Source organism: Salvia splendens, chromosome 8 (genome assembly GCF_004379255.2).
Source record: "Salvia splendens isolate huo1 chromosome 8, SspV2, whole genome shotgun sequence".
Lineage (NCBI taxonomy): Eukaryota > Viridiplantae > Streptophyta > Magnoliopsida > Lamiales > Lamiaceae > Salvia > Salvia splendens.
In genome coordinates, this window is record NC_056039.1 from 26,520,810 (window position 1) to 26,548,351 (window position 27,542).

A 27,542-nucleotide genomic window follows, 5' to 3' on the forward strand; every position below is an offset into this window, starting at 1 on the left:
TAGTTGTAGGTTCTGCCACATCATCGTCCTCCATTTTTTCACGCATTTCTTGTTGCAGCCGATGTGCTAATGCAATGAACATGTCATCGTCGAAGTCATCATCGTAATCGACTCCGACCCTCTTTGTACCTATTCAGAAACATATACATTTATTAGTTAAAATGGTATTCCATTACTGGTTACTACATAATTACATTACCGGCGAATTAGAGCTTACATTAACAAGGTAACTCAAAATGTGTATTAATACATTCTAAATGTATAACAGACAATAATGTACCACATCAAATCATGTAAATCTTTGGTTAAATAATATACATTTGCTTAATGTAAGATATACTCCAAATAATGTATTAGAAATGTAAAACATCATAGTGAGGTAACGTACAAATAGATCACCATAATGTAGTATTTCTTGTCAAAATAATGTAAAGAAAACATCGGTCCTTAATGTAATAGAATGTGATGTACAAATCACCTGAAGTGAAAGAGATGGAGACGAAGCCCGGGTTCGTCTCCGCACGCCTCGAAAGAAAAATATCCCTCCACACCACCAATTCCCCCAACTTCGTAGGGCTTCACCAGAACACCGGGTTCTGGCAAATCTCCAGGTATGGCCGGGGTGTCATCATCGGAGTCCTGGACACTGGGATTCTCCCAGAGCACCCTTCATTCAGCGACGAAGGGATGCCACCCCCGCCTGCTAAGTGGAAGGGGAAGTGCGAATTCAACCACACCTCGTGCAACAACAAGATCATCGGAGCAAGAACCTTCACAACTTCAGGTGACACCCCTTTAGACGAAGACGGCCATGGCACAGACACTGCGAGCACTGCTGCGGGAAGGTTCGTGAAAGGAGCTAACATTTTCGGCAATGCGAACGGCACGGCTGTTGGGATTGCCCCGATGGCGCACCTTGCTATCTACAAGGTTTGTGGGATTTCCTGCTTGGAGAGCGACATACTTGCTGCTATGGATGCTGCTGTGGATGATGATGTCGACATTCACTCTTTTTCACTAGGTATACTTGAGAAGGGGCTTTAGCCTCTAGTGAATTCATTTTTTATAATTTTTTTCAGTTATAAACTTTTAAAATTTATTCATATTTTATACATATCATTAGTTGAAGTAAAATGTTGAAAATTTCTTCGTTCATTTTGGTCATTTCTTCGTTCAGGTGCACTTACTTATGTTCATTTCTTCGTTCAGGTGCGCTTTCTTTGAATCTTCATGATGACCCTATTGCCCTCGGAGCTTACTCTGCGATGGAGAAGGGCATTTTGGTCAGTTGCTCTGCCGGTAACAGCGGGCATTCGAACTTCTCGTTATCGAAAGAGGCGCCGTGGATTCTCACCGTCGGTGCGAGCACCATCGACAGGAAGATACGAGCAACTGCCGTGCTGGGAAACAACTTGACTTTCGACGGCGAGTCAGCTTTCCAGCCGGCTGATTTTCCGGCGACGCAGCTGCCGCTGGTTTACGCAGGAATGCTCAACGCAACCGACTCCCAAATCCGGTTCTGCGGCGAGGCGTAGCTCAACAAAACCGACTTGCAAGGGAAGGTCGTGGTCTGCGAAGTGGGGGGCTCATAACGAGAATCGACAAAGGATCGCCGTCAAGAACAGCGGCGGCGCCGCCATGATTTTGGTAAACCCCGTTGCGTACGGAAACCTCACCCTCTCGGAGGCTCACGTGCTCCTGGCGACGCACGTGTGCTACGCGGACCGGCTGAAGATCAAGGCCTACATCAACTCCACCGCGGCGGCGGCGATCGTGTTCAAAGGAACCGTCATCGGCGACGACCGCGCCCCCATGGTGGCTGCATTCTCGTCCCGGGGCCCGAATTTTACGAGCCTCGGGATCCTGAAACCCGACATTCTAGGCCCCAGGGTGAACATCTTGGCGGCGTGGCCGGTCTCGGTGGAGAACGACACCAGCACTAGATCGGCCACGTTCAACATGATCTCCGGGACCTCGATGTCGTGCCCGCACCTCAGCGGCGTCGCGGCGCTCTGAGGAGCGTGCACCTTGACTGGTCCCCTGCCGCAGTCAAGTCTGCCATCATGACCACCGCTGAAATGGCGAACCTAGCCAACAATCCGATCGAGGATGAGAGGTTCGTCCCGGCCTCGGTATTCGGTACTGGGTCGGGCCATGTGAACCCATCCAGAGCGAGTGACCCGGGGCTGGTTTACGACCTCAAACCAGTGTTATGGAGTTGGGCACAACTGAACAACTAATGAAGTTGAGGGACTGATATGCAATAGCTCAGGGACTAATATGCAAATTCTTGTAATTTTCTGTTTGAATTTCCCTCTCAAATATTGAGTATGAAAAGAGAGGGAGTTAGTTAGAATTTTTCACTTCTGGAATCAAGCTGTAGCTAGCAAAGAGAAATAAGCGTTTTCACCTTGTGTTAGTGAGAATTCTTCCACACATTGAATAAAAGTTCTCCACCATTTCTTCTTGAGTTCTTAGTGTTATTGATTATTCATTTCGATCAATTGTGTTGTTGCTGATCTTATTATTCGTTCCGAGTGTTGATCTTGGTTGTGCTCGAGATCTGAGTTTGATTGCGTTGAGCTAGAGATTACAAATTGGCGCCGTCTGTGGGAACGAGAGAAGACGACGCATACGACAATGTCTACCGCGAAATTTGATGTTGAGCGGTTCACCGGCGAAAATGATTTCGGTCTGTGGAGATTGAAAATGAGAGCTGTTCTAATGCAGCAAGGTGTCTGGGATTATGTGAAATCCAAGACGGATAAGACGGAACTTCAAGGGGTGGATGAGGCGAAATCGCAGGAGCTGGAATATAAGGCGTATAGCTCGATCGTCTTATGCCTCAGTGATAGGGTTTTGAGGGAAGTCCAGAAAGAAGATAATGCCGCAGGAATGTGAGAGAAATTGGAAAAGATCTATATGGAGAAGTCGATTTCGAATAGGTTGCATCTCAAGCAAAGATTGTTCAACTTTAGATTTTCTGACTCCAAGAATCTGGCGGATCAGCTGGAAGATTTTCGAAAGTGTATAGATGATCTTGAAGGTGTGGATGATCCTATGAAGGATGAAGATAAAGCTTTGATGCTGTTGAATGCTCTGCCTCGGAATTTTGAACAATTCAAGGATTCCATACTTCTGGGGAGAGATTCCAAGGTGGCCTTGGAGGAGGTGTATTCTGCACTAAAATTGAAGGGAATTCAAAAATCAGTCAGCAAGCCAATTGATCAAGCCGCTGAGAGCCTAAATGTGAAAGCAGCATCAAAGAAACCCTTCAAGTTCAAGAAACCATCGCATGATAAGTGGAAGCCAAGATCATCAAAGGATGGAGATCAGAAAGAATATAGGAGCTGCTTCTGGTGTAAAAAGCCAGGACACATCAAACAAAATTGCTTTGCTTGGAAGAAAAAGCAAGCCGAAAGTCATAAAGAAGAAGGCACAGCAGCTCTCACTGAAGAAATAGAAGAAGCAAGAGCACTGAATGTGGTCCAAAGCAGTCCAATGTCCAAGTTGTGGATCATGTATTCGGGTTGCAGCTTCCACATGTCCTCAAATCTTGAGTGGTTCATGGACATGAAAAAGTCAGATGGCTCAGTATTGCTAGGAGATGATCACGTTTGTGATGTAAAGGGTGTGGGGAAGATATGTTTGAGGATGGATGATGGATCTTTGAGAACTCTCACTGATGTGAGATACATTCCATCCATCAAAAGGAATATAATATCCTTGGGCCTTCTTGAGAAGAATGGCTATAGATTGACTCTATTTAGTGGAGAGATGCTTGTCACAAAGGATGGCCAGGTGATCATGAAGGCTGTAAGAAACAATGTGCTCTATTATCTACAGGCTGAGGCAATTGCTGGATCGGCTAACTCCACTCAACAGACCATCAATTGGCATGCTAGGCTGGGCCATGTGGGAGACACTGGGCTGATGCAGCTGGTAAAGCAAGGCATTATTCAGATGGCTGAATCAGAGATACAAAGAGCCATTGGATCATGTGAAGAGTGCATTCTTGGAAAAAGCAAGAAGCTACCATATGGAGTAGGCAAACACAACTCAACTGAGCCTCTCCAATATGTTCACAGTGATATATGGGGCCCTGCACCAGTAAATAGCATTGGAGGAGGCAGATATTTCTTATCCTTTGTTGATGATTTCTCAAGAAAGGTTTGGATAATGATCATGAAAGAAAAGTCAGAGACATTCCAGCGATTTCAGGAATGGTGCACTGCAGTTGAGTTAGAGAAGGGAAAGCCTTTGAGGTGCCTTAGAACTGACAATGGGCTGGAATTCTTGTCCCATGAGTTTGATGAATTTTGTAAGAGAAAGGGAATTAAAAGGCATAGGACAGTCCCTCACAACCCACTACAAAATGGGGTTGCTGAGAGAATCAATAGAACCATTCTTGAAAGGGTAAGATGCATGTTGATAGCATCTGGAATGTCAAAACCATTTTGGGGTGAAGCAGCCTCCACTGCTGTTGCTTTAATCAACAAATGTCCCTCTGTTGCTATTGAAAATCAGACTCCAGACAGTGGATATTATGGATCTTGTGGAGACTATTCCAGATTGAGGCCATTTGGGTGTAGAGCATATGCTCATATCAAACAAGGAAAGTTGGAGCCAAGGGCTCTCAGATGTGTGATGATAGGCTATCAGAGTGGAGTTAAAGGTTACAGATTATGGTGCTGTGAGGAAGGAAATAAGAAAGTGGTGATAAGTAGAGATGTTATTTTCAGGGAATCTGAGATGCCCTTCCTCAATAAGCAAGTTCAGACAGTTGAGTTTGAGGTGGAGGGTCAGAAGGAGTCTCTGTCACGACCACATCTCCCTAGTCAAAGAAAGTGTAGCTATTTCGCGACTAACATACTGAACTGTCTTAACTCGTCATAAGATGCTTAAATCAAAAGAAACATTGCCTGAAGTGTGTTGAGGGTACAAATCATGCTGAATCAGAGTAGTTATGGGAAATTGTCTTTGTTAAATGAATGTTCTGAATTTGCGCAACGGAAGAGTACCAAGACAGATGTAATATGTATGAAGACATACTACACCCGCTACCTTCCTACTTATTTGGTCTTCTGTCCCAACACCTCCTCAGCTTCGACAACAATCAACCTGCACATTAAGGAAAACAAAATGCAGGGCTGAGTACTTGATGCACTCAGTGGGCTCATGCCGAAAACTGTTTTTCTTTTAGTTGTCAGCCAAGCTGAGTGAACGCGGGGTTTTACTGAAAATCTATCCCGGTCACTAAAATCTGTTATTTCTTTCTGAAAATAGACTGCAGTCATTTAAACTTCTGATGATATGCCATATCAGCTGCGTGAATCGGGAATGTGGCCACATTCCACGACCACTGGGCCGGCCAACCTGGCGCTAGCTCACGACCCACGGACCGGCCAACCTAGCGCTAGCTCACGGTCCCTATGTGTACACTAGTCCGAGTAGGATTTACTGACCTACTGGGACCCGAATTCGATTTAACTGGGTTGGCATAGCCAACAGATAGGCAATCATAAAACAAAACATGGCATGACAACTCATTCAAATAATCATATTTTCACATAAAGCATGCTTTAAAAGAAGGAAGAGAAACCCCACCTCAATTGCTTAAACTCTTGCAAAACGGGTGTTTTCCTTGTCCTGAGATTACTCGTCGAGCGACGACGTCCCTTTTCAAAAATAATATACTTAAATTAGGCTTTAAGTAATCATTGATCTTGCATGAATGCATGCCTAAGCGTGATCTTTTATTTTATCTCTTTCTTTCTAAATATTAGAGATCTAAAATCTTTAATTAAATCGGCGATTTAATTTGTTCCGAAACCGACTGATCTGTTTGGGTATAATATATATTCCCGGATTATTCTTAAGTATTTTTAAAATACTTTTTGTGACTATTAAAGTCCGCTTAATTATTTATTGGCTTTTATTTCACTCACGGCTTATAAGTTCTTTTCTTCCGTGGCTTAAGGAATTAATTCCATTAACTCTTGGAATTAATCTAAGATAATGGTTCCAACTAAAATTAAGCTTTGTGGTCCAAACTAATTAAAGAGGGGCAGTGGCCCATTTTAATTTCTGTTGAATCTGGCCCAACTTAATTAATTCCAGGCCCAAGTGTTTTATTTCTCCCATATGCATCGGTCCTCATCTCCTTCTCTCCAAATTCCCAATTCCAGATCAACTCAAAAACCCCAATCTCACCACACGAAATCAGCGACACCTCTTCCTCTTCACGCCGCTCTATCTCCGTCGCGGAGTCAACCACCGGCGTTCTGTCGTCACCATCACGCTCCCCTCCGTCAACGCCTTACCTCGGCTGGAGTATCGACATCGAGCTGGAACTCGGCCGCGGTTCGGCGTGCTTCGAGGTGAGGCTCCGGCAGTAGCAGTGCCTCGCGAGGCTCCCGCCGTCGCCGCTGATTCGCTGCTGGTTTGAGGCGTACGGCGTCGCCGCCATCCACGCCATTTAGCGGCTCGGACTTGGCAGGGCAGGCGTCACTGCTGCTTCTGGAATCTCGCCGCGGGATTCCCTCAGCCGGCGCCTTTCCGTCTTCACCGCCATCTCCGACAGCCCCTAAAGCTAAGCCCCCTTTTCATTCGTTACTTAGCTTTTGTTATGGGTCCTATTCGGCAGAAGCCAAGTTCTTAATCTCTTTAAGTTCTTGCGGTAGATTTGCTATGTTCAACCGATGGTGTTGTAGTTTGGATTTGGTTGTTGAGTTCTACTACAAATCTATGGTTAACTCATCCATAATCAAAATTTAGGCAGTGGCTCGAGAGTTTGGTAGCATATGGTGTTGTTACCGTTCTTTATCTATGGTTTTCATCATGTTGGGTTCTGAAATGATATAAATCTTAGCATGCTCGTGGGTAAACATGATGCTTATGAGTAACATGAGCTTAGATCTTGGTTGTTGGATGAGTTACCTGCTGAGATTTACCGTTGGGTTGTAACACGGCGCTTGATCTATGTCTCTCGGTTCCAGCCCTTGGTCTCAGCCTTGCTCCCCTTTACTCCCTCCCTCTGCCTCGGTCTCTCTCACTCTGGGACTCACTGTAATGAGATTGATTTGTGATGGTGAGGGAGGCAGGGATGGGGTTATATCCTATATATAGGATAGTATGTAACTGAAAGCTGAAGAAGCTGAGTGTTGGCTGGGAAAAAGGATTTACAGGCTGTGCAGCTGGCTGCTCTTTCTCTCTGCACCTCTGCAGAGCACTTACCCTGGTCCCTTGGCCTCTTTCATAACTGATTCTGGTGTTAAATGGTAGTGGCTGTACTCTGCATGAAATCTCAGGGTGTACCCGTGAGATGTTTGAGCCTAAGGCTCCTCATTGTGTTCTGATGCTACCACTGAAATTGATGCTTTCTTTTCATACTCCCCTGCTGCCCATCTAACAACATTCGTCTCTATATGGGGTTTAGTACTTGGTTTATTTATTGTTCCTGTTGGTCTATGACAGGTGCACACAGGAGGGAGCATCTCATGACTGATTCTTTGACCATGGCAGGTCTGAATGGAGGTGGTACAAGCTGTTAACTGCAGCCTTGCAGTGTGCAGTTGTTGGTGAGGGATTTGCTGGCTGAATCTTACCCTTCTCGGCCCAGCTCTGCCTTACCTTTCCGGAAGGTAAGGTTCCCTTTTCCTTTTTCTAATACATGGTCATTATGCATCCCAAAATTTCCACCTAATGTGTGTCTCTGGTCTTTTCGCTAGGTGTGGGCAGCCTTGTGTGGCTAGCCGCGGAGAGGGTGCTCCTTCGATGTCTCGCTCATTTGGGCATCTCTGAAATCTGGGCCGAGGCGGCCTATTGATGAAAACGACATAGTTGCTAGGGCTTCAACCATGTAGTAGTATAGTTCAACTTATTTCCCAACATGTACGAAAAGTTCGATGTTAGTTGGTGTGTATTTTAATTTCAAGCATTTGTAATGTGTTAGCTTTGAAATTTCTGAATTTTGTATTAATACTCTTATTCAAGAAATAAAATACTCCTTCATTCTTTAACGAAATTCTAGCATTAAATTTCAAAATTCTCGAGAATTTAAGTCCCGGCTATTACATTCTACCCCCCTTAACAAAAATTTCATCCCGAAATTTTGTCTCGGTTAGGCAAAAAGTTGTGGGTACTTCTCTTTCATCTGGTCCTTGAGCTCCCACGTCGTCTCCTCGCGGCCGTGGTGCTTCCATAGGACTTTCACTGTTACAATAGTTTTATTTCTCAACTCTTTAACTTTTCTGTCCAGAATTGCTCCTGGATTTTCTTCATAGCTCAAATCTAGTTCTAACACCATTTCTTCTTGGTGTACTATGTGTTTGGGGTCAAACACATACTTTCTCAACTGCGATACATGAATAACATTGTGAACATTCCCGAAGCTTGGCGGGAGCGGTAATCTGTACACCACAGGGCCGACTGTTTCTAGGATCTCGTAAGGTCCGATAAAACGCGGTTTTTTTTTTTGCTTGCCCTTGACGCCAAATCTGGTTATTCCTTTCGATGGGGACACTTTCAGAAAGACCTTGTCCCCTGCTTTGAACTGCAAATCCGTTCTGCGGGCATCTGTATAGGACTTCTGTCTATCTTGAGCTTCTTTGATTCTTCCTCGGATCTGTCGAACAATTTCTGTCATTTCCTCTACCGAGTCTGGTCCGAGAATCCTTCTCTCACCAACTTCATCCCAGTAAAGTGGTGATCTACACTTTTTTCCATAGAGTGCCTCATACGGGGCCATATCAATAGTTGCCTGGTAACTGTTGTTGTAAGCAAACTCTATAAGTGGGAGTACTGACTCCCAGCTTACTCCACGGTCGAGCACTACGACTCTTAACATATCCTCTAATGTCTGGATCATCCTTTCGGACCGTCCGTGGGGTATGGAATGTTGTGCTGAAATTCAGCTGAGTGCCTAACTCTCGTTGTAGGCTTATCCAAAATCTAGAAGTAAACTTTGAATCTCGATCTGGAGTGATCGTTACTGGTACACCATGCAGGCGCACGATCTCTTGCACATAAATCTGTGCCAGTTTGTCTGATCCGGAAGTGATACGAATCGGTAGGAAGTTAGCACTTTTGGTGAGGCGATCTATAATCACCCAGATGGCAGTGTTTCCTCGCTGTGATTTTGGCAATCCTGTCACAAAATCCATTGCTGTATGCTCCCATTTCCATTCTGGATTCTCGAGAGGCTGCAACTTCCCATAGGGTCGTTGATGTAAAGCCTTCACTTGCTGGCAAGCCAGACATCTTTCTACAAACGAAGCTATGCTTCTCTCCATGCCATTCCACCAATATTGCTTCTTCAAGTCCTGATACATCTTCGTACTTCCAGGATGGGCAGTGTAGGGCGTCTCATGAGCTTCACTCATGATCTCGTTCCTAAGTGCCTCCTCGTTGGGTACGCATAGTCTTCCTTCGAAAGTGAGAGCGTTAGCCGCCTCATCGCGGTAACTGTCTCCATTTCCGGTCCTCACTCTGAGACGGATCTTTTCTAACGCCTCGTGGCATCTCTGGGCGTCGATGATTCTGGCCCTTAAGTCTGGTTTTATGACCAAAGTGAAAATTCTGCTGTCCACCGTTTCCGGGGTTCTTACTATCTCCAGTCGCATCTTGGCGAATTCACGGAGAAGCTCTTCCTCTTGTGTGAGGAAAGTAGCTTCTTGGGGCGCAGTCTTTCTGCTCAAAGCATCTGCTACCACGTTGGCTTTGCCTGGGTGGTAATTTATACCGCATTCGTAGTCCTTGACTAACTCTAGCCATCTGCGCTGTCTCATGTTTAGATCCTTCTGCTCAAAGAAGTACTTGAGACTCTTATGATCTGTGAAGATCTCACATCGAACTCCATAGAGATGATGTCTTTAAATCTTCAATGCATGTACCACTGCCGCCAATTCCAAGTCGTGCGTCGAGTAGTTCAACTCGTGCGACCTTAGCTGGCGTGACGCATATGCTATCACTTTGCCCTTCTACATCAGCACGCACCCGAGTCCGACCTTCGATGCATCTGTATACACCACATAGTCGAACTGGTCTTGTGGTCAACTTTTCCTTTAGCAGTTGGAAGCTTGCTTCACATTCTGGGGTCCAATCGACTTTAACTCTTTTCTTGAGCTGTTGAGTCATTGGCCTTGCTATCTTAGAAAATCCTTCCATGAATCGTCGGTAGTATCCTGCCAGTGCTAGGAAGCTCCGAATTTAACTGGGCGTCGCTGGTGACTGCCAATGTTGCACGACTTCAACTTTAGCAGGGTTCACTCGGATCCCTTCTGCTGTCACTTTGTGTCTAAGGAAGTTCACTTCGTTAAGCCAGAACTCACACTTGCTAAACTTAGCATAGAGTTTCTCGGCTCTTAACGTCTCTAAGGTGGTCCTCAAGTGCATCCTCGAGAATACACCACCTCCTCGCAGCTGGTCGAAGAGGTCGTCGATTCTTAGTAAAGGTACTTGTTCTTGAGGGTTAACTTGTTCAGCTCTCGTTAGTCGACACACATTCGCAAAGTTCCATCCTTCTTCTTCACGAAGAGTACTGTTGCGCCCAAAAGCGATACACTGAGTCAGATGAATCCAGGTCTACTTATTCTTGTAACTGGGTCTTAAGTTCTTGTTTGTTCCTTAAGCGTCATTCTATCTGGTGACTGAGATAATATGACTGATTCAAGTCGTCCATTAGACGTTTCATTTCGTCTGGCTGATGAAGCCATTTCTAATCTTAGGTTTCATCGTCAGATATTGAGTTCTCAAATGCTTGCATCGATCGTAATCGTAGTCATTGAGCTTGCATATTGACCTCGTAACCTCTCGCTTAGCTGAGGTAGTCTACTTTCACCACTTCCAAGGTGCTTTTGTGCCTATCGCGACTCTTTCGTCATGATCTAGCACAAACTTTGTTCTACTCGCGTTAATCCTTGAATACTGGACCGGTGCATGTGGAGGTGTTGGCTTCTTTCTCCCAACGCTACTGTCTCCATGCCCTTTTGGTTCGACTAAGTGATTCGTGGTGAGATAATCTAGCACGAATTTCCAACATGGTCTAGATCTCGTGTCTAGATTAACACAAAATTCTATCGACAGCTCCTTTCTGAGCCGCTTAACTGAGGTGTGGCAAATCGTAGAATACTTCTTCCCGTTTTACTGCTAACGTTTGCCCTTGCTCTGTATTATAGGGCTCCCAATCGGTTCTTCTCCGATAACTCTTTAAAGGAGAATTTTGGTTCTTCCTTTCACAGTAGGGATTGTGAGGGTAGCGATGCTATCAAGCTTTCCTCTTTCCCGAATGTCTCTCCAGTTTTAGCTTTTCCTGGCCACCTCTTAGACGAACCCCTCTTGCTGATGGGATTTGCTTCGTCATAGATAAGCTACGAAAGTATTTGCATTTTCTCCATGGCTTTCATTACATACCCATGATTGAGTCTTTGTTCTGGTGGCTTACTTATCCTACTCGGAATAAGCATTTCGTTCGATTAAACTGTCGTATAGGTCTTGTACGTCTTCGGGCGTCATTTAATCCACATATATTCCTTGATATTTCTCTACTCAAGGTTAGTTGCTTCTTTATACAACAAAATATTCGATTTTTTTTTTCCTACCGGCTTGTTACAAGCGGTACATAGATGTGAAATATTTAACGCTCTGTGTCGTCGGTTATGCGACGCTTCTGGTTGGTGCATCATTTTCTGCACGTGTCTCAATAGAGACGTTTTTATCATGCGTATCTGAAAGGGATTAGGACTGTGTCTTTCCCGCTAGCCTTGTGTCACGAACTCGATGATTAATCTAATAGTCTTAACTTGGATAGGAACTGACATCATACAGAAGAAGTATGACTGAAAATTTGGAGGGCTCCAGAATGCCTGATTGGACAAGAATAACATCCCTTGCTCAACTCATGAATTTTCGTCGATATTTTACCTTGAAGGCAAGTACTGAGTTCAATGGAGTTTATCTTGTCCATTCAAAGAACTATGGGCTCAACTAGTTTCAAATGAACTCATAGAAGTTGAAGCCCACCCTTGATGGGAGCTAGAAATAATCATGAGATAGGTCATGAAAACTGGATGGAAATGAATCAACTGTAAATTTCCATAGTGAGCTGCCAAATAAGACAGTACTGTTGTCCAATTAAACTGAAAGGATATGAGCATCAAGGATAGTGGTTCAAACATGTCACCGCCTAAGATGGTCAACCGCGAAAATTTAGAAACGTAGGCGATTGCAATGAAGGAACATTGATCATGCTTCAAAGGCATCTTGATATGGAATAACAAAATCACATCAATGATTTCATAGGTTCAATAAGGCAATACACTGAAATGAACTATTCAGAAAAATCAGCTATGCCAAACTCGTTAGGGAAAAGTACAATATGCTTGCCTTAACTTCAAACTGCAGAAAAATTCTGAGACTAGGAATAATGCATGTATTGGAACTGGGATGGAATAATTTCACCTCCGTAGGAAAAATATTGCTACAACACAGTTTTAAAATAGGGAGGTGAACAAGAGTGCCAACACAATATGAAATGCGCTGAGAAAATATTTAAAAGGCGCGACCATTCTGGGGGTCGGAACTGTAAGCATCATAAGAATGAAATTTCATTGCACGAGTCCAAGAAATCGGGATATAGATCCCCTATATTGTGGCTCAAAAGGGACAATCAACAAATAGCGATGCTTGAAACGTAGAAGTATCCCAAATTTGGGGACTGAAACTGGGTTACCGCTTTCGTGAACGAATGAAAGTGGCGTACTACTTGTAAAACGTGAGTCAATCAGAAGTCTCCATAGACGATGTCTGAAAAAATAAGCTTATTCTGAAGGTAATAGATAAAAGCAACTTAGAATTTATGACCGGAGCTTACACAGTCAAAACTTTACTCTTTATGAACGATGAGTCAAAGGGCTGCAGTCCATAAACTGGAAGTGAGTCTTACCTCGCATAGAAAAAGAAATACTGACATGTTACTTGGGAGTCAAACTAAAGTCTGATCAGACGGGGATATCGTCCTTTGGGAGGACTCTTAGAAAGAATTTCATTGGGAATCCAAGTAAGTACTATTGATTATAATCATCGGTTCTAGTTATGTGACACTCCCTTGTTTTTCTTGTGGAGCTCGCACATGACAACCGCGTTCTGGGAAACCATACATTCCAAGATGGGGTTCCTCGTGCTGTTAAACTGATAACCGCAGCTGGAGGTCATACTTTCATATCGTTCTCGATAACTTAGAACGCTGATTCTGGTAAAACATTACATTCTCCATCGTGCTTCGTAGCACGCTATAAGTATCGCTTCTGGATCACGTAGCCACTTGGGCTTGTTACGCCACATTAGATCACTTTACTAGATCGCGGGTACGATCTCTTTCCGTGTAGGGATGCATCTCCCGAACAGGCTTGAAAGTAAACTATTTTCGTTATAACTTGGTCTTTGTAAAGACATTGGGAACTTCTTGGTTCATCGTCTAGTATACATATATATATGTATACTATCTGTGTGCTTAAAAGAATGGACTTCCTTTAATTGCTGTCTATAAGTAGTACAATAGTACTTTTTGGCTCGTCTTTTCTTTCTCATAATTCCTTGGAATTTGAAGCTTGCCCAAACTGATGGGTTTTAGTTGGTCTCGTCACCCTGGAAGGCGGTAACAAATTCTCGTTCTGCTAGTACTTAGTCGCATGTGTCTCACCTAAGATACTTTTCTAAAGCACTCTAGGTTCGCATACATGGGCCCACATGACAGCTATACATTTCTGTCAAGCTCTTTGAAAATAAATCACAGATACATTAAGCATATCTTTTGCAAAGTATCAGCTATCACGTTGCCTCACGCAAACATTTCAAATAAACATTTTCGTTCCCATTTAGGGCTATGAAAATTCTTTTCTTTTTCTGGAAGCTTAGAAAATTTCATTTTTCTTCTCAAAACGAAAAAAAATATTTTCTTTCTTTAAAATTCTCTTTTCTGGACGAGCGGGCGTCGACCCCTGTTTCTGGTGCAGTTGATCGTGTCGAGCTGAGGTGTTGGGATCTTGTACTGATCATTCTGTTCACCTTCTAGCCTAGTGCTACTGTTCTGGACTGAGGCTTAGAAAGAAGGTTCTTGGGTCAGAGCGAAAGAAAAGTGCTCTGATACCACTCTGTCACGACCACATCTCCCTAGTCAAAGAAAGTGTAGCTATTTCGCGACTAACATACTGAACTGTCTTAACTCGTCATAAGATGCTTAAATCAAAAGAAACATTGCCTGAAGTGTGTTGAGGGTACAAATCATGCTGAATCAGAGTAGTTATGGGAAATTGTCGTTGTTAAATGAATGTTCTGAATTTGCGCAACGGAAGAGTACCAAGACAGATGTAATATGTATGAAGACATACTACACCCGCTACCTTCCTACTTATTTGGTCTTCTGTCCCAACACCTCCTCGGCTTCGACAACAATCAACCTGCACATTAAGGAAAACAAAATGCAGGGCTGAGTACTTGATGCACTCAGTGGGCTCATGCCGAAAACTGTTTTTCTTTTAGTTGTCAGCCAAGCTGAGTGAACGCGGGGTTTTACTGAAAATCTATCCCGGTCACTAAAATCTGTTATTTCTTTCTGAAAATAGACTGTAGTCATTTAAACTTCTGATGATATGCCATATCAGCTGCGTGAATCGGGAATGTGGCCACATTCCACGACCACTGGGCCGGCCAACCTGGCGCTAGCTCACGACCCACGGACCGGCCAACCTAGCGCTAGCTCACGGTCCCTATGTGTACACTAGTCCGAGTAGGATTTACTGACCTACTGGGACCCGAATTCGATTTAACTGGGTTGGCATAGCCAACAGATAGGCAATCATAAAATAAAACATGGCATGACAACTCATTCAAATAATCATATTTTCACATAAAGCATGCTTTAAAAGAAGGAAGAGAAACCCCACCTCAATTGCTTAAACTCTTGCAAAACGGGTGTTTTCCTTGTCCTGAGATTACTCGTCGAGCGACGACGTCCCTTTTCAAAAATAATATACTTAAATTAGGCTTTAAGTAATCATTGATCTTGCATGAATGCATGCCTAAGCGTGATCTTTTATTTTATCTCTTTCTTTCTAAATATTAGAGATCTAAAATCTTTAATTAAATCGGCGATTTAATTTGTTCCGAAACCGACTGATCTGTTTGGGTATAATATATATTCCCGGATTATTCTTAAGTATTTTTAAAATACTTTTTGTGACTATTAAAGTCCGCTTAATTATTTATTGGCTTTTATTTCACTCACGGCTTATAAGTTCTTTTCTTCCGTGGCTTAAGGAATTAATTCCATTAACTCTTGGAATTAATCTAAGATAATGGTTCCAACCAAAATTAAGCTTTGTGGTCCAAACTAATTAAAGAGGGGCAGTGGCCCATTTTAATTTCTGTTGAATCTGGCCCAACTTAATTAATTCCAGGCCCAAGTGTTTTATTTCTCCCATATGCATCGGTCCTCATCTCCTTCTCTCCAAATTCCCAATTCCAGATCAACTCAAAAACCCCAATCTCACCACACGAAATCAGCGACACCTCTTCCTCTTCACGCCGCTCTATCTCCGTCGCGGAGTCAACCACCGGCGTTCTGTCGTCACCATCACGCTCCCCTCCGTCAACGCCTTACCTCGGCTGGAGTTTCGACATCGAGCTGGAACTCGGCCGCGGTTCGGCGTGCTTCGAGGTGAGGCTCCGGCAGTAGCAGTGCCTCGCGAGGCTCCCGCCGTCGCCGCTGATTCGCTGCTGGTTTGAGGCGTACGGCGTCGCCGCCATCCACGCCATTTAGCGGCTCGGACTTGGCAGGGCAGGCGTCACTGCTGCTTCTGGAATCTCGCCGCGGGATTCCCTCAGCCGGCGCCTTTCCGTCTTCACCGCCATCTCCGACAGCCCCTAAAGCTAAGCCCCCTTTTCATTCGTTACTTAGCTTTTGTTATGGGTCCTATTCGGCAGAAGCCAAGTTCTTAATCTCTTTAAGTTCTTGCGGTAGATTTGCTATGTTCAACCGATGGTGTTGTAGTTTGGATTTGGTTGTTGAGTTCTACTACAAATCTATGGTTAACTCATCCATAATCAAAATTTAGGCAGTGGCTCGAGAGTTTGGTAGCATATGGTGTTGTTACCGTTCTTTATCTATGGTTTTCATCATGTTGGGTTCTGAAATGATATAAATCTTAGCATGCTCGTGGGTAAACATGATGCTTATGAGTAACATGAGCTTAGATCTTGGTTGTTGGATGAGTTACCTGCTGAGATTTACCGTTGGGTTGTAACACGGCGCTTGATCTATGTCTCTCGGTTCCAGCCCTTGGTCTCAGCCTTGCTCCCCTTTACTCCCTCCCTCTGCCTCGGTCTCTCTCACTCTGGGACTCACTGTAATGAGATTGATTTGTGATGGTGAGGGAGGCAGGGATGGGGTTATATCCTATATATAGGATAGTATGTAACTGAAAGCTGAAGAAGCTGAGTGTTGGCTGGGAAAAAGGATTTACAGGCTGTGCAGCTGGCTGCTCTTTCTCTCTGCACCTCTGCAGAGCACTTACCCTGGTCCCTTGGCCTCTTTCATAACTGATTCTGGTGTTAAATGGTAGTGGCTGTACTCTGCATGAAATCTCAGGGTGTACCCGTGAGATGTTTGAGCCTAAGGCTCCTCATTGTGTTCTGATGCTACCACTGAAATTGATGCTTTCTTTTCATACTCCCCTGCTGCCCATCTAACAACATTCGTCTCTATATGGGGTTTAGTACTTGGTTTATTTATTGTTCCTGTTGGTCTATGACAGGTGCACACAGGAGGGAGCATCTCATGACTGATTCTTTGACCATGGCAGGTCTGAATGGAGGTGGTACAAGCTGTTAACTGCAGCCTTGCAGTGTGCAGTTGTTGGTGAGGGATTTGCTGGCTGAATCTTACCCTTCTCGGCCCAGCTCTGCCTTACCTTTCCGGAAGGTAAGGTTCCCTTTTCCTTTTTCTAATACATGGTCATTATGCATCCCAAAATTTCCACCTAATGTGTGTCTCTGGTCTTTTCGCTAGGTGTGGGCAGCCTTGTGTGGCTAGCCGCGGAGAGGGTGCTCCTTCGATGTCTCGCTCATTTGGGCATCTCTGAAATCTGGGCCGAGGCGGCCTATTGACGAAAACGACATAGTTGCTAGGGCTTCAACCATGTAGTAGTATAGTTCAACTTACTTCCCAACATGTACGAAAAGTTCGATGTTAGTTGGTGTGTATTTTAATTTCAAGCATTTGTAATGTGTTAGCTTTGAAATTTCTGAATTTTGTATTAATACTCTTATTCAAGAAATAAAATACTCCTTCATTCTTTAACGAAATTCTAGCATTAAATTTCAAAATTCTCGAGAATTTAAGTCCCGGCTATTACAGTCTCCATCAGATGCTGTGAGAAGTTCATCAGATGCTATGCGAAGTTCACCAGAAACCAATGTTGGTGGACCTTTTGAACATGAGAGTAACAACAAGACTCCACAGAGACTGATTGCAAAAGACAGAACCAGAAGAAGAATCAAGCTTCCCTCCAGATTTCAGGATTTTGATATGACGCACTATGCATTGGCTATAGCTGAGGAGATGGACTATCATGAGCCTTCAACTTACAAGGAAGCAATAAGAAGCCCAGAAAAGGATCAGTGGCTATTAGCTATGCAAGAGGAGATTGATAGCTTATACAAGAACCACACATGGATTTTGGTGTTAAGGCCAACTGATCAGCAAACGGTTGGATGTAAATGGATTTTCAAGAAGAAAATCGAGGCCTTCAACAACAATCAAGTCAGATTTAAGGCTAGATTAGTGGCTAAAGGCTTCACACAAAAGGAAGGAGTGGATTATAATGAGATATTCTCCCCCGTGGTAAAACATAGCTCCATCAGAGTTCTTCTTGCCATTGTTGCCCAGAGAAATTGGGAATTAGAGCAACTCGATGTTAAAACAGCATTTCTTCATGGAGAGCTTGAAGAGAAGATTTTCATGGTACAACCTCCTAGTTTTATTCAACCAGGAAATGAAGGAATGGTGTGTTTGTTGAAGAGAAGCTTGTATGGTCTTAGGCAAAGCTCTAGACAATGGTATCTGAGATTCAATGCATTTATGCAGAAAATTGACTTTGAGAAATCCCTATATGATCATTGTGTTAACATTAGGAGAAGAGATGGAGTTGCTGTGGCATATCTGTTATTGTATGTGGATGATATGCTAGTCTCAGCCGAGCATAAGGAAGAGGTGGAGCTGGTGAAAGCAGAATTGAAAGCTGAGTTTGACATGAAAGATCTTGGGGAAGCAAAGAAAATCCTTGGGATGGAAATCATAAGGGATAGAAATAAGAAAAGGATATGGCTGACTCAGAAAGATTACATCAAGGATGTCATTCAGAGATTTCAAATGAGTCATAGCAGACCAGTGGCTATGCCTTTGAGTTAACAATTCAAGCTAAGTGTGAACCAGAGCCCTAAGGATGATGAACAGAGAAGAGAAATGGATAAGATCCCATATGCAAGCATAGTGGGAAGTATCATGTACACCATGGTGTGTACAAGGCTAGATATCAGCCAAGCAATAAGTGTTGTGAGCAGATACATGGCTGATCCATGTCTGGAGCATTGGCATGCTCTGAAATGGATACTGAGATACCTCAATGGAACTCAGGAATATGGAATATTGTTTGATGGGAGTAAGGAAACTGGAGAGCAGCCTCTGATGGGATATTGTGATTCTGATTTTGCAACCAATATAGATACAAGGAAGTCCCAATCTGGTTATGTATTCTGTTTGTATGGTGCTGCAGTCAGTTGGAGGTCAAGTTTGCAATCTGTGGTGGCTCTCTCAACAACATAAGGTGAGTACATTTCCATGGCTGAGGCTGTAAAAGAGAGCATGTGGCTGAAAGGGATCTGCTCTGAATTTGGAGTTGATCAGAAAACTGTGGCAGTGTTATGTGATTCAAATAGTGCCATATGTCTATCAAAACATCAAACTTTCCATGAGAGGAGCAAGCATGTGGATGTCAAGTTACATTTTGTGAGAGATGAGGTTGATAAAGGCTCGGTGAACATTGAAAAGGTGGCAACTGAGCACAATGCGCCTGATATGCTCACAAAAGTGCTACCCGGTTCAAAACTGAAATATTGTATGGATTTGGTGAATCTAATCCAGCTGAAGTGAATGAAAGTCCTCTGATGATTGTCCAGTTATGTCCCAAGGTGGAGATTTGTTATGGAGTTGGGCACAACTGAACAACTAATGAAGTTGAGGGACTGATATGCAATAGCTCAGGGACTAATATGCAAATTCTTGTAATTTTCTGTTTGAATTTCCCTCCCAAATATTGAGTATGAAAAGAGAGGGAGTTAGTTAGAATTTTTCACTTCTGGAATCAAGCTGTAGCTAGCAAAGAGAAATAAGCGTTTTCACCTTGTGTTAGTGAGAATTCTTCCACACATTGAATAAAAGTTCTCCACCATTTCTTCTTGAGTTTTTAGTGTTCTTGATTATTCATTTCGATCAATTGTGTTGTTGTTGTTCTTATTATTCGTTCCGAGTGTTGATCTTGGTTGTGCTCGAGATCTGAGTTTGATTGCGTTGAGCTAGAGATTACAAATTGGCGCCGTCTGTGGGAACAAGAGAAGACGACGCATACGACAATGTCTACCGCGAAATTTGATGTTGAGCGGTTCACCGGCAAAAATGATTTCGGCCTGTGGAGATTGAAAATGAGAGCTGTTCTAATGCAGCAAGGTGTCTGGGATTATGTGAAATCCAAGACGGATAAGACGGAACTTCAAGGGGTGGATGCGGCGAAATCGCAGGAGCTGGAATATAAGGGGTATAGCTCGATCGTCTTATGCCTCAGTGATAGGGTTTTGAGGGAAGTCCAGAAAGAAGATAATGCCGCAGGAATGTGAGAGAAATTGGAAAAGATCTATATGGAGAAGTCGATTTCGAATAGGTTGCATCTCAAGCAAAGATTGTTCAACTTTAGATTTTCTGACTCCAAGAATCTGGCGGATCAGCTGGAAGATTTTCGAAAGTGTATAGATGATCTTGAAGGTGTGGATGATCCTATGAAGGATGAAGATAAAGCTTTGATGCTGTTGAATGCTCTGCCTCAGAATTTTGAACAATTCAAGGATTCCATACTTCTGGGGAGAGATTCCAAGGTGGCCTTGGAGGAGGTGTATTCTGCACTAAAATTGAAGGGAATTCAAAAATCAGTCAGCAAGCCAATTGATCAAGCCGCTGAGAGCCTAAATGTGAAAGCAGCATCAAAGAAACCCTTCAAGTTCAAGAAACCATCGCATGATAAGTGGAAGCCAAGATCATCAAAGGATGGAGATCAGAAAGAATCTAGGAGCTGCTTCTGGTGTAAAAAGCCAGGACACATCAAACAAAATTGCTTTGCTTGGAAGAAAAAGCAAGCCGAAAGTCATAAAGAAGAAGGCACAGCAGCTCTCACTGAAGAAATAGAAGAAGCAAGAGCACTGAATGTGGTCCAAAGCAGTCCAATGTCCAAGTTGTAGATCATGGATTCGGGTTGCAGCTTCCACATGTCCTCAAATCTTGAGTGGTTCATGGACATGAAAAAGTCAGATGGCTCAGTATTGCTAGGAGATGATCACGTTTGTGATGTAAAGGGTGTGGGGAAGATATGTTTGAGGATGGATGATGGATCTTTGAGAACTCTCACTGATGTGAGATACATTCCATCCATCAAAAGGAATATAATATCCTTGGGCCTTCTTGAGAAGAATGGCTATAGATTGACTCTATTTAGTGGAGAGATGCTTGTCACAAAGGATGGCCAGGTGATCATGAAGGCTGTAAGAAACAATGTGCTCTATTATCTACAGGCTGAGGCAGTTGCTGGATCGGCTAACTCCACTCAACAGACCATCAATTGGCATGCTAGGCTGGGCCATGTGGGAGACACTGGGCTGATGCAGCTGGTAAAGCAAGGCATTATTCAGATGGCTGAATCAGAGATACAAAGAGCCATTGGATCATGTGAAGAGTGCATTCTTGGAAAAAGCAAGAAGCTACCATATGGAGTAGGCAAACACAACTCAACTGAGCCTCTCCAATATGTTCACAGTGATATATGGGGCCCTGCACCAGTAAATAGCATTGGAGGAGGCAGATATTTCTTATCCTTTGTTGATGATTTCTCAAGAAAGGTTTGGATAATGATCATGAAAGAAAAGTCAGAGACATTCCAGAGATTTCAGGAATGGTGCACTGCAGTTGAGTTAGAGAAGGGAAAGCCTTTGAGGTGTCTTAGAACTGACAATGGGCTGGAATTCTTGTCCCATGAGTTTGATGAATTTTGTAAGAGAAAGGGAATTAAAAGGCATAGGACAGTCCCTCACAACCCACTACAAAATGGGGTTGCTGAGAGAATCAATAGAACCATTCTTGAAAGGGTAAGATGCATGTTGATAGCATCTGGAATGTCAAAACCATTTTGGGGTGAAGCAGCCTCCACTGCTGTTGCTTTAATCAACAAATGTCCCTCTGTTGCTATTGAAAATCAGACTCCAGACAGTGGATATTATGGATCTTGTGGAGACTATTCCAGATTGAGGCCATTTGGGTGTAGAGCATATGCTCATATCAAACAAGGAAAGTTGGAGCCAAGGGCTCTCAGATGTGTGATGATAGGCTATCAGAGTGGAGTTAAAGGTTACAGATTATGGTGCTGTGAGGAAGGAAATAAGAAAGTGGTGATAAGTAGAGATGTTATTTTCAGGGAATCTGAGATGCCCTTCCTCAATAAGCAAGTTCAGACAGTTGAGTTTGAGGTGGAGGGTCAGAAGGAGTCTCCATCAGATGCTGTGAGAAGTTCATCAGATGCTATGCGAAGTTCACCAGAAACCAATGTTGGTGGACCTTTTGAACATGAGAGTAACAACAAGACTCCACAGAGACTGATTGCAAAAGACAGAACCAGAAGAAGAATCAAGCTTCCCTCCAGATTTCAGGATTTTGATATGACGCACTATGCATTGGCTATAGCTGAGGAGATGGACTATCATGAGCCTTCAACTTACAAGGAAGCAATAAGAAGCCCAGAAAAGGATCAGTGGCTATTAGCTATGCAAGAGGAGATTGATAGCTTATACAAGAACCACACATGGATTTTGGTGTTAAGGCCAACTGATCAGCAAACGGTTGGATGTAAATGGATTTTCAAGAAGAAAATCGAGGCCTTCAACAACAATCAAGTCAGATTTAAGGCTAGATTAGTGGCTAAAGGCTTCACACAAAAGGAAGGAGTGGATTATAATGAGATATTCTCCCCCGTGGTAAAACATAGCTCCATCAGAGTTCTTCTTGCCATTGTTGCCCAGAGAAATTGGGAATTAGAGCAACTCGATGTTAAAACAGCATTTCTTCATGGAGAGCTTGAAGAGAAGATTTTCATGGTACAACCTCCTGGTTTTATTCAACCAGGAAATGAAGGAATGGTGTGTTTGTTGAAGAGAAGCTTGTATGGTCTTAGGCAAAGCTCTAGACAATGGTATCTGAGATTCAATGCATTTATTCAGAAAATTGACTTTGAGAAATCCCTATATGATCATTGTGTTTACATTAGGAGAAGGGATGGAGTTGCTGTGGCATATCTGTTATTGTATGTGGATGATATGCTAGTCTCAGCCGAGCATAAGGAAGAGGTGGAGCTGGTGAAAGCAGAATTGAAAGCTGAGTTTGACATGAAAGATCTTGGGGAAGCAAAGAAAATCCTTGGGATGGAAATCATAAGGGATAGAAATAAGAAAAGGATATGGCTGACTCAGAAAGATTACATCAAGGATGTCATTCAGAGATTTCAAATGAGTCATAGCAGACCAGTGGCTATGCCTTTGAGTTAACAATTCAAGCTAAGTGTGAACCAGAGCCCTAAGGATGATGAACAGAGAAGAGAAATGGATAAGATCCCATATGCAAGCATAGTGGGAAGTATCATGTACACCATGGTGTGTACAAGGCTAGATATCAGCCAAGCAATAAGTGTTGTGAGCAGATACATGGCTGATCCAGGTCTGGAGCATTGGCATGCTCTGAAATGGATACTGAGATACCTCAATGGAACTCAGGAATATGGAATATTGTTTGATGGGAGTAAGGAAACTGGAGAGCAGCCTCTGATGGGATAATGTGATTCTGATTTTGCAACCAATATAGATACAAGGAAGTCCCAATCTGGTTATGTATTCTGTTTGTATGGTGCTGCAGTCAGTTGGAGGTCAAGTTTGCAATCTGTGGTGGCTCTCTCAACAACTGAAGCTGAGTACATTTCCATGGCTGAGGCTGTAAAAGAGAGCATGTGGCTGAAAGGGATCTGCTCTGAATTTGGAGTTGATCAGAAAACTGTGGCAGTGTTATGTGATTCAAATAGTGCCATATGTCTATCAAAACATCAAACTTTCCATGAGAGGAGCAAGCATGTGGATGTCAAGTTACATTTTGTGAGAGATGAGGTTGATAAAGGCTCGGTGAACATTGAAAAGGTGGCAACTGAGCACAATGCGTCTGATATGCTCACAAAAGTGCTACCCGGTTCAAAACTGAAATATTGTATGGATTTGGTGAATCTAATCCAGCTGAAGTGAATGAAAGTCCTCTGATGATTGTCCAGTTATGTCTCAAGGTGGAGATTTGTTATGGAGTTGGGCACAACTTAACAACTAATGAAGTTGAGGGACTGATATGCAATAGCTCAGGGACTAATATGCAAATTCTTGTAATTTTCTGTTTGAATTTCCCTCCCAAATATTGAGTATGAAAAGAGAGGGAGTTAGTTAGAATTTTTCACTTCTGGAATCAAGCTGTAGCTAGCAGAGAGAAATAAGAGTTTTCACCTTGTGTTAGTGAGAATTCTTCCATACATTGAATAAAAGTTCTCCACCATTTCTTCTTGAGTTCTTAGTGTTCTTGATTATTCATTTCGATCAATTGTGTTGTTGTTGTTCTTATTATTCGTTCCGAGTGTTGATCTTGGTTGTGCTCGAGATCTGAGTTTGATTGCGTTGAGCTAGAGATTACAACCAGAGGACTACATTCCCTATCTGTGCGGCCTCAACTACACAGACAAGGAAGTTGGAGTGATTCTGCAGAGCAGAGTCAGATGCGCTGCAGAATCAAGTATACGAGAAGGGGACCTAAACTACCCTTCCTTCGCGGTTACTTTTAGTAGTTTTGAATCCTCGTCTTCTCAGACGTATACGAGAACTGTCACGAATGTGGGCGAGGCGAGCTCGTCTTACGTTGTCGAGACCGCGGCGCCGGCCGGGATTGAGGTGCGTGTGGAGCCTGCGAAGCTCGATTTCTATGGGGTTAAGCAGAAGCTGGAATATAATGTGACATTTGTTAGATTAAATTCGACGGTGCTTGGGCACGTTCAAGGCTACCTGAAATGGGTATCTTCCAAGCACTCTGTTAGGAGTCCTATTGCCGGAATACTGCGGTGAATGCACAACTATGGAAACCTGTTTATTTTATTCTCATTAATTTCGATTGTTTATCAAGTCTTGAATAGGAATGTTTGTTAGCTATTGTTTGTTTTGCTGTTTCCTTTACATATTTTAAACAATCATTCCTTCGTTCTTGTATTTTGCTATTGGTGTTGTCAAATTTGGCAAAAATATGAAAAAAATTATTTCAAGTTTTTTACTAAAAACTAACATCAATCACGAATATTTTGGTACACCAATTCATCGATCTCTTACAATACTTATGTATAGCCCGTGAGCTTGGGAGAGGGATTGCTTCAAGTATAGATGTTATTAATATTTGATACTCCTCCGTCACTAATAATTTGTCACCACTTGATCCGACACGAATTTTAAGAAATATAATCGAAAGTAAGGCTGAAAAAGTTAGTGGTATGTGGGCCATACAATTATATATTAATTTTATAGTTATAAAATCTGAGTGAGAATGAGTTAGTGGAATGTGAGATCCACCCCCAAATATTATAAAAGTAAAAGGTGATAAATTTTTAGAGAATAATGAAAATAGAAATAACCGTCAAATTTTCATGGACAGATGGAATAGAAAATACATAATTATTAAGTTGTTAGAGGGTTGAGTTAAATTGAATCTGTATTGAGTGTTAGTGTATTACTCCCTTCAGTCCTATTAAATGTCTCATATTTGACCGTTGTGAGTTTTAAGAAATTATTTAACTTTGTGAAGGAAAGTAGGTAGAAAAAGTTATTAGAATGTGGACTCCACCTTTATATACTACCTCAATCCCCAAAAAAAATAGACTAATTTTACCATTTTAGATGATTTCCTAAAATTAGACAAAGTCTGAATATGAAATTTTTTTAAAAAAAATACTTTGATTGTCTAATTTTACCATTTTAGACGATCGCCTCTGCCCTCCCTACTCGCGGTTCAACGTTTTTGTTCGGGGACCGACTCGAGGTCAGTCCCGGGTTGAAATTCACCCGCAACTCGCCCCCAATGTAGTGTGCCACTGCCGCTGCTGCTACATTGTCGTCGTTCAATCGCTTCATTTTATAATGACATTGCTTCATCTTACAATGAAATAACTTCATCTGATAAATGGAAACATTTCGGTAAAATGAACCAAACTTGAACAGTCCAAAATAAATAACTTCATCTTATGATATAATTACTTCATCTTTTCACGAAATGACTTAATCTTATAATGTAATTAATTCACAGTACATAGTTAAAATGAATCAAATTTGAACCATCAAACAAATCAAAACTCATATCTTGAAAATCACTGAGAAATTAGAACTCACCACTAAATAAACTAAACAATTAATGAAATTAGAAATTAAGGTATGCAATCACTTTATCTTATAATCACATTGTTTCAGCTTATAATGAAATAACTTTACCCGAGTAATGAAAACATTTCGATTAAAATGAATCAAATTTGAACAGTCCAAAATAAATAACTTCATCTTATGATATAATTTCTTCATCTTATAATCACATTGCTTCATCGTATAATCAAATAACTTCACCCGAGAAATGAAAATAACTTATAGTAATGTATTATGACTAAATAGCTTCTGGGATGAAGTAAATTGCCTCTTCGTATGAATGACGAAAATTATTTGTATATCTCATATCATCCATCAAAACTTTGATCAAAGGGCCATATTTACATCTCTAGTTCTACATTTAAGAGAGTGATTTGCAGGGAACCTGCATTTAGCTGGCTTCACTTCGGACGCCTACATATTAATAGCCCAAACAACTGACGATTCTACTGGATAAATAATGACTTTGAACAGGTATACAGCAAAAAGGTCCTACCACTGAAACTCCACTAATGATAAATACTACTAACATCAAAACTACATGTTTTAAATTTCATATCTATCAAATGCAGTTATTGAGAGCAAACATTGATAAAAAGAAAAGGAAATATCACCTGGGTCATGCAAGTTCCCCATGCCATATTTGGATTCAGTGACTGATTAATAAATAACAATTGTGATTTCTATTGCAGATTAAGATGACATGCATTGGTGGGCAAGGATCCCCTGCTGTGCACAGCAAGGGTTGTGCCAATATTTGCACACACAATATATTATTCTATAATAAAATATATTAATATTTTATTATTATAATTTTGAATTAAAATAATGGGATGTATGTAACAGCATCCCCTGCTATGCTATCAGCCACAGCCGCAGGGGATCCAAATCCTACATTGGTAGCCCCCTAGCTCAGAGGAAAACCATAGTGACAGATACAAAACACCCGGTGTCAGAACAAAAAAGAATTTCGAAGGAACACAAATCAAGTGAGAGATGTGAGAAAGCTAAATCCATTTGATTAAACATGTGGCACCTTATGTTAGCTGAATAATCTCGAATATCACATTACTACAGCCGTACAGCGGTAAGTAATCCATCAGACTTATTCTACAGTAGATTTTAAGGACAAACATGTTAACATACGCATATAAATGTAAATCTCATATTCTCAATAAGTTATAGCTCCAAAATTGCAAGCTAAATGTGATACATCCATGTGATTGTTCCCATATAACTCGTTCTACTCACATTTTTTTATAAAACTAATATATAAAAATAGACCATACATTTCACTAACTTTTCAACTTATTTTATTATATATAGTCAAAACAATTTATTAAAACATGTGCCGGTCAAATATGAGACATTTAATCACGAGGGAGTACTATATTGTTTTTGTCTCTTTGCCCATTTATTCTTTTAATAATTTTTATGATCAAGTTTTAGTGGGAAAATATACAGTTCGAACAAAAGGCTGAGATATAGCGACCAGTTGCCCATTTATTTTGAATTAAATTAGTGGGATCATATACCAAATATTTGCGAAAACAGCCAACTAGTAAAACTAATTTATAGTACTCCCTCTGTGCCAAAGAAGATGACACATTTGGAAAATGACACAAAATTTTAGGAGATGTTGTTTTGTGCGTTAAGTGGTGAGAGAAAATATAATTTTATAATTGATGTGAGAGGAA

The 27,542-nt window shown here is 42.1% G+C and overlaps 1 pseudogene; it reads left to right on the forward strand.

Annotated features, from left to right (window-relative positions):
• Nucleotides 1-492: 492 nt before the first annotated feature.
• Nucleotides 493-24,510, forward strand: LOC121745990 (annotated as a pseudogene).
• The last annotated feature ends 3,032 nt before the right edge of the window (nucleotides 24,511-27,542 follow it).